The sequence below is a fragment of the Nicotiana tabacum genome, chromosome 9 (assembly GCF_000715075.1).
Source record: "Nicotiana tabacum cultivar K326 chromosome 9, ASM71507v2, whole genome shotgun sequence".
Classification (NCBI taxonomy): Eukaryota; Viridiplantae; Streptophyta; class Magnoliopsida; order Solanales; family Solanaceae; genus Nicotiana; species Nicotiana tabacum.
The window spans coordinates 75,827,847-75,837,020 of record NC_134088.1 but is presented as its reverse complement, the minus strand read 5'-3'; positions in this window follow the sequence as shown (position 1 = coordinate 75,837,020).

The following is a 9,174-nucleotide window of genomic DNA, read 5'->3' as shown; positions in this document are numbered from 1 at the left end:
CTCATTCACGGAGAAAATCGTATCATAATAATTGTCATGGTTAAAATCATCATAAGCAAAATCGTTTTTTGCTTTAATTTTGCCTTGTATAACTTTCTATAAGACATGGCAAAATATTTTCGGTGTACCACATGTACGCAACCAATGACATATTCATGTAACCATATAATAATGTTCATTATCTTTCTTTCTCTCAAACCTCCCGTAGAGATGAGTTGTAGTATTTATTCAATTATACATAAGCACATTCTTATGTGTAATTTGTATCACATATATATTTCCACATTCACTTTCAGGAATAAGTATGCATTTATAATGCTCAGTAGTCGCATTCTTTCAAAATGGACTATAATCGTCTGAACGTGCCTCATATTTACATACTATATTGATACACATTTTCTTCACCTTTGAAGGATTATTTTGAGAACCGTGAAGAATCACTATTGTAAAATAGTGAGTGGAATGGCCACTATTGAGAGAAATGACCATTATTGAGTGGTATGGTCACTACATAAATATGTCATTAAATATGTCATTAAGCATTTGAGAATAAGATCATGGAGGAAGATCATAGGGGAGGTTATGGAGATAATGGAGAGTAGTAGTGAGCATTACTCATTTGGTAGTTATGGACATCCACCATAATTCAAGATTTTATAACAAAAAAATATTTCCTAGGAAAATGACTTGTTTGACCAAGTTTTAAAGAACTTTTTTAGTTGAAGAAAGAAAGTGTTATGAAATAAAAGCAATTTAGTAAAACATGAACAAGAAATAGAGATAGAGAAGGAAGAGATTTCCTTCTTCAATTATTTGTATTTTCCTATCTATTGCAAGGCCTTTTCATAGGCATGAAAAGTGAAGAAAAATATGTCATTAAGAATTTGAGATGAAGATTATGGAGGAAGAGTAGACATCCACCATAATTTGATTTTTCTTATAACACTCCCCCTTGGATGTCCATAGATAATGTGCCTCGTTAAAACCTTATTAAGCCCTCTAAACAAAATCCTAGTGAAGGAAAGAGAGTACACATGTTTATAAATATGGCTTTTGGTTGCCTTGTTAAAAACCTTCAAAGAAAATCCAATGGGACAAAACCTTGTAAGGAAAAAAGAGTACAACGCGTATTAACCCCCCTGGTGAGAGCATCAATTCATATCCTTCAGCCTTCGCATCCCAATCTTGTACACTAGTTTCTTGAAGGTTGACGTCGGTAGATATTTAGTGAACAAATCAGTCATATTATCATTTGAACAAATCTGTTGCACATTGATATCACCATTCTTTTGAAGATCATGTGTGAAAGATAACTTTGGTAAAATGTGCTTTGTCCTATCTCCTTTTATGAATCCTCCTTTCAATTGGGCTATGTATGGTGCATTGTCTTCATACAAAAATGTGGGTAGTTTGTCACACTTCAAACCATACTTGTCTCTAATAAGACGTATTATAGACCTCACCATACACATTCTCGACTTCCTTCATGAATAGCAATTATCTCAGCATGATTATATGAAGTAGCCACGATTGATTGCTTAGTTGATTGCCAAGATATGGCAGTGCCTCCACATGTAAACACATGGCCTATTTGAGATCGAGCCTTGTGTGGGTCAGATAAATACCCAGCATCGACATAACCAACAAGATCAGGACTGCAATCATTGCCATAAAATAATTCTATATCGGTAGTTCCTTTTAGATAGCACAATATGTGTTTGATTCTATTCCAATGTCTCCTTGTAGGAGCAGAGTTATATCTTGCTAAGACATTAACTGAAAAAGTTATGTCAGACCTTGTAGTGTTAGCAAGATACATTAGTGCACCAATTGCACTAAGATATGGTACTTCAGGACCAAGAATCTCTTCATTCTTTTCTTGAGGTCGGAACGAGTCCTTATTCACATCAAGTGATCAAACAATCATCGGAGTACTTAATGGATGTGCTCCATCCATGTAAAACCGTTTCAATACCTTTTCTATGTAGGCAGATTGATGAACATAAGTCTCGTTTGCCAAATGTTCAATTTGCAAACCAAGACATAATTTTGTCTTTCCGAGATCTTTCATCTTGAATTTCTTATTTAAATAATCAATTTCCTTTTGGAGTTCTGTAGGAGTTCCAATAAGGTTTATGTCATCAACATATACAACAAGTACAACAAACTCTGATGTTGTTTTCTTTATAAAAACACATGGACAAATAGCATCATTTATATAACCTTCCTTTAATAAATACTCATTAAGGCGGTTATACCACATTCTTCCTGATTGCTTTAGACCATACAAAGATCTTTGCAATTTGATTGAAAACATTTTCCGGGACTTTGAATTATGTGCGTCAGACATTTTAAATGCCTCGGAAATTTTTATGTATATCTCATTATCAAGTGAGCCGTAAAGGCCGACTGTAACCACATCCATTAAATGCATGTCAAGTTTTTCATGGACAACAAAACTAATGAGATAACGGAACGATATAGCATCCATAACAGGAGAATACGTCTCTTCATAATCGATACCAGGCCTTTGTGAAAATCCTTGTGCAACAAGGTGTTCCTTATATCTTTGTACCTCATTTTTTCATTCATTTTACGTACAAAGACCCATTTATAGCCAATAGGCTTGACATAATTAAGTGTTTGGACTACAGACCAAAAAACTTCACGTTTTGCAAATAAAGTTAATTCTGCCTGGATAGCGTCTTTCCATTTTGGCCAATCATTTCTCTGTATACATTCATTGACAGATTTTGTTCAAGATCCTCATCTTATTGCATTATTTCAACAGCGACATTATAAGCAAAAACGTTATCAATAACAATATTATTTCAGTTCCATCTTTTTTCCGTTGAGACATAACTTATTGAGATCTCTCCATTCTCATCATTTTCAGGTACTTAAACCTCCCTTGAGGTCTTATAATTTGTTATGTCTCTGTGCTCTTCTTGAGCCACTACCTCCTTATTATGATCACTTTGATCATTTGCTCCTTTTCTTTTTCGAGAATTTTTATCCTTAGAACCGATTGGTCTACCACTTTTCAAGCGTGGTTTAAACTCATTTTATTTAATGGATTGTCCTCTGGGATATCAACTCGAATTAGAGCATTATCAGCTCAGTCACCCTTGGTAGGTCAGTGAATGCATCTGGCAGTTGATTTACAATATTTTGCAAATGAATTATCTTTTGAACCTCTTGTTCACATTGATTTGTTCGAGGATCTAAATGAGATAGTGATAATACATTCTAATCTATATCTTTTCTCAGCTGCTTATTTTCTCCCCCTAATGTAAGGTATACTGATTCATCAAAATGACAATCAGAAAATCTTGCCGTAAATAAATTTCCAGTCATAAGATCCAGATATTTTATAATAAAAGGGGATTCATACCCAACATATATCCCAACCTTCTTTGGGGACTCATCTTTGTGCATTGTGGTGGATCAATTGGAATATATATCGCATAACCAAAGATTCTAAGATGGGAAATATTTGGCTTCTGACCAAAAGCCAATTGCAATGGGAAAACTTTATGATAACTTGTGGGCCTTATCCGCACAAGTGCTGTTGCATGTAAAATAGCATGACCCCATACTGAAATGGGGAGTTTTGTTCTCATAAGCATTAGTCTAGCAATTAATTGGAGGCATTTGATCAATGATTTCGCTACACCATTTTGTGTATGAATATGAGCAACTGGATGCTCAATTGTTATCCCAGTTGATATACAATAATCAGTAAAGGCCTGAGATATAAACTCACCAGCATTATCAAGACGAATTGTCTTAATTGTATAATCTGGAAATGGTGCTCTTAGTTTTATTATTTGAGCCAACAATCTCATAAATGCCATATTGCAAGTTGACAATAAGCACACATGTGATCATCTTGTAGATGCATCTACCAAAACCATATAATATTTGAATGGTCCACATGGAGGGTGAATGAGACCACATATATCACCATGTATACGTTCCAGAAATATCGGGGATTCCATCCTAACTTTAATAGTTGATGGTCTAATAATTAATTTGCCTTGAGAACATGCGACACAAGAGAATTTCTTAAATTGAAGAATCTTTTGGTTCTTCATTGTGAGCACCTAATTTTTGACTACACGTGAATATTTTTCCACTCACACTCTCACTTTCTCCATGCACTTCCCTCACATAATCCCTCCACCAACACACACGGACACTCACAAAAAAAAGAGATTCATCTCTACCCCAAACACAAATAACAAAAAATACAAAAAGGGAAGGAGAAAAATCATAAAGGGGAAGAGGAAAATCAAAGAGGGGAGGAGGAAAGTAAAAACATAGGGGAGAGAAAACAGAGGGGGCGTTCTCTTCGCAAAGGAGGAAGGAGGAATCTGATAAAATATTATCACCTAAGAGCTAAATAAGGGAGAAAAATAAAAATGTAGCACATCTTGGCTTTCCCACTAAAACAACCTATTTTTCATCTAGTTTTACCACCAATCCTCAATTAACAACCTCAAAAAAAACTCCAAAAAACGAGCTGAAAATCTGCTAAAAATGCAGCCATGAATCTTCGTTAACCACCAGTTAAACACTACCAAAACTAGCAGCTCTTTCACTGCACAAACAGCCCCAAATTATCTGTTAAACCCATCTCAAAATCAGCTCCAAACCATCCCCGAACAACTCCAAAAACGAGCTGAGAATAATCCTAAATCAGCAAAGCAGTCAAAAACTGACCTAAAACATCCCCAAAATCACTCCAAAACACTTCACGACAGCCCCCTTTTCCTCATAAAAAACAGCAGCGTTTTTTTGAGATCGAGTTTGGTTAAATCTCTGTTCGTTGGTCACTAGTTCCGTTCAAGTTGCCGGAGAGGTTCCGATGCCGCTGCATTTTCTGTTCAGGTTCTGGCGGGTTTTCACTATTGGGGTCCATATGGCGTCGATTCAACTGTTGTAATTTCATTGGAGGTGCTTGTTAATAAAGGAAAGATTTTTGTTACTAAAGGTCCAATCTTTTACCTTAAATCTTTGTTATTTACGTATCTGTTTGTGGTTTTGTTTAGAGAAATATCCGGCTGCATATTTGTTGAAATTATCTCTGTGTACACCTCGATGATGTTCCTACTAGTTTAAGTTCAATTTCGTTAGTTTCCTGCTTGTTTTACTGCTTTTTGTATTCTAAAATTTTGTTTGTTTGATTTAATTTGACATGAATATCACCTATTAAAAGAGTTAGCAACGGGACCAATGCTCTGTTTAGTATAATTAATCCTTCATTTGTTAGTTGTGGGAAGAGAGTCATGTTAACTCTAGGTGGAAATTAGCACTTTAATTATAAATGGACCATTGTTCTTAAGCTGAAGTGGGCTACGTGATTGGAATCAACTTTGGTTCAATTTCTTTTTTTTTTTTTTTTTTTTTACAAATAATGGGCCATGAGGGTTTGGTTTGGTCAGATTAGCAAGAATCAGAAATGGGCTCAAATAGGTTCAAAATGCCAAGCCCAACACAGTAGATTAGTGAATAAGCTAGTCAGACTTTCCTTAGCTAATTAGTTTTGTTTCCTCCACAAATAAATTTTATAACCTTGGATCTTCACAATAATCTCAAAATTAGTTTAGAAAAAACCATAGAATGTCGTAGGCGCGTTTTAATCAATTATCGTGATTATGTACACGTTCGTGTGACATAATTATGGTTTTCAAAATAAATCAAGGTACACGTTCGTGCGACTTTGGCCGAACAATCTTAATAATTAATAAAGTGTTATTAATTGTGTACACGTACGCATGCCATGATTTTAGCACAATAAACAAAATGGATTCACGCACATAATTCGTTTCAAAGATAATCCCATATTTTAATAATTAAAAACAGATAGATAAAATATGAAAACTAATAAATCATACTTTATCCAAAATTAATTCAAGCCAAGTTCTAGTCAATAAAGCGATTGTGCTAGAACCACGGAAATCGGGGAATGCATTACACCTTCTCCTCGGTCAACAGAATTCCTTACCCGGACTTTATTTTCACAGACCAATAATAAAAGAGTCAAATCTTCCTTTGAATATGGATTAAAATAAAAGATGACTTGGAACACCCAAAAATATATTCCAAGTGGCGACTTTGTAAATAAAATAATCCCTACTCAAATTTGTCACTTTAATTGGAAATTCTTTAATACGCCCCAATCCTTAGCATCCATATGTTTTTATTTTTTCGGGGAGGGGGGAGGGGGAGGGGGGAGAGGGTAGAAAAGGGGTGTGACAACTCTGGCGACTCTCAAGAATTCGAGCTTGTACATTGACTTTTTTGGCTTTATTAATTTTTGTATATACTGTAATTTATTTAGGCCTAATGTGCTATTTGTCTGCTTTTTACCTGTTTGATATTGTTGAATTGTACATATAAACTGTCTTCTCTCGTACCCCTATGAGTCTTCTTGATATTAAATTGAGCATTTGCTTGACAAAACCAACTTTCTTTGAGATAGCCGAGGTGCTTGTCACCCGGTGAAGGATTTTAGTCATACATATTTTAGGCGGGAAGCACCACCAACTAAGCCGGAAAGCAATACTTCCGGTACGCTGACCCTCCTCGACTCGAGTTGTATGATCGAGTAAGCCAGTATGGATACCTTCTCCACTAGGATTTAAACATAGAAGAACAAACCTCACGCCGGATCCCTAGTAAGTACGTTTGTTTGCATCGCGTACATTTGACTTTGGGGACTCAACACAAGGGTTGGGTCCGTCTAGGACAGGTGTACCCAATTTAAAAAACTATCCTGATGCATTTAACGTGCTACTTGTGCACTTATTTGTTTCGGCTTGCATGTTGACCATCTTCTAGAATAGGGAAAGAAAATCAAGAAAAACCAAGAGTGAGGAGAGAGAAACTTACCCGGTTATGAAAAATTCAGGTATTTGAAAAATTCTGAAACTCTGTCAAAATTTTGAAAAAAAGAAGAAGAGTCATTTAAAAAATAAGCCAAATATTTTCAAAAAATAAAACAAAAAAATCATATTTTTATGTTATGTCAACACCCCTGAACTACGCAAGATCTGATTCATGTTCCCACATGATATGTAGGCAACCCACATCAGGTTCGATCGAATGATTTTAAAAAAATAAAAGTGAAAAAAATGAAAAAGAAAAAGAAAAAAAAAGAATGTTCATTCTAATATGTTTGTTGTTTTGAAATAAAACCTAGTTTAAGGTGGTCGGTTTGTTGGTTTGCAATGGCGAGTCCAGGATCCCTCAGAAATAAAAGCATCTTCTCAACCAAAGGAATAAGAACCATTATTGTTGATCCAACTAAGGTCACGAAAAGACAAGTAAACAAGTTGGTGATGAAAATGGAGGCAAATGTTGGCTGACTTCTACCAGTTTTGAGCAATAGGACATGCTCTGCTTGGATGATCTGTGATGATAGGGAAACATGAGAATTTGTCCAAGTCCTTTGGCAAATTAGTTACTGTGAAAGTTCCCATGCTGTAAGTCCTAAAATCCGATAGCCAATATGGGGAGCAGTTTGATCAAAAGTCAAAATTTGAGTGTTGAATCCATAGCAATAAAAATGGTTAAATGTCGTAATAATGCTGATGTGGAAGTCCGTAGCTAAGATGTCGCTTGGTAACTGAAAAATGACTCCTCTTTAGCCAGGGAGGAGTCTTGGTAGCTTATTTTGTCGTCTTTTCTATTATTTGGGTTATCCAGGATTGTAACCCAGATTTCAATTTGTTTGTCAAAAGGAAATTTAACTAAGGGTTGGTGCCCTGTATTATTGAAAAGAAGATGTAACCAGGGGTTGGTACCCTGTATTACTGAAAAGGAAATGTAACCAGGGGTTGGAGCCCTATAATATTGATGAAGTGTTGAGTCTCCGTAGGTGAAAAACGTTATACCTGAGTTAAGATACATAAAACGTCCCGAGCGAAGAGTACTTCTACCCGGAAATATGAGCTGGATCCCCTAGGCGAAATGGTTCTACCTGAGTTAAGCTACGAAAAATAACCTGAGCGAAGAGTACTTCTACCTGGAACTATGAGCTGGATCCCCCAGGCGAAAAGGTTTTACTTGGGTTAAGCTATGTAAAACAACCTGAGCGAAGAGTACTTCTACCCGAAACTATGAGCTGGATCCCCTAGGCGAAATGGTTCTACCTGAGTTAAGCTACGTAAAACAACCTGAGCAAAGAGTACTTCTACCCGGAACTATGAGCTGGATCCCCCTAGGCAAAATGGTTCTACCTGAGTTAAGCTACGTAAAACAACCTGAGCGAAGAGTAATTCTACACGGAGCTATGAGCTGGATCCCCCTAGGCGACAAGGTTCTACCTGGGTTAAGCTACGTAAAACATCCTGAGCGAAGAGTACTTCTACTCGGAACTATAAGCTGGATCCCCCTAGGCGAAAATGGTTCTACCTGAGTTAAGCTACGTAAAACATCATGAGCGAAGAGTACTTCTACCCGGAACTAAGAGTTGGATCCCCCTAGGCGACAAAGTTCTACCTGGGTTAAGCTACGTAAAACATCCTAAGCGAAGAGTACTTCTACTCGGAACTATGAGCTGGATCCCCCTAGGCGTAAAAGGTTCTACCTGGGTTAAGCTGCGTAAAACATCCTGAGCAAAGAGTACTTCTACCCAGAACTAATGAGTTGGATCTCCCTAAGAGAAAAGGTTCTACCTGGGTTAAGCTACGTAAAACATCCTGAGCGTAGAGTACTTCTACCCGGAACTATGAGCTGGATCCCCCTAGGCGAAAAGGTTCTACCTGGGTTAAGCTACATAAAACATCCTGAGCGAAGAGTACTTCTACCCAGAACTGTGAGCTGGATCCCCCTAGGCGAAAAGGTTCTACCTGGGTTAAGCTACGTAAAATAACCTGAGCGAAGAGTACTTCTACCCGGAACTATGAGCTGGATTCCCCTAGGCCAAAATGTTCTACCTGGGTTAAGCTACATAAAACATCCTGAGCGATGAGTACTTCTACCTGGAACTATGAGTTGGATCCCCCTAGGCGAAAAGGTTCTATCTGGGTTAAGCTATGTAAAACATCCTGAGCGAAGAGTACTTCTACCCAGAACTATGAGCTGGATCCCCTAGGCGAAAAGGTCCTACCTGGGTTAAGCTACATAAAACATCCTCAGTGAAGAGTACTTCTACCCGGAACTATG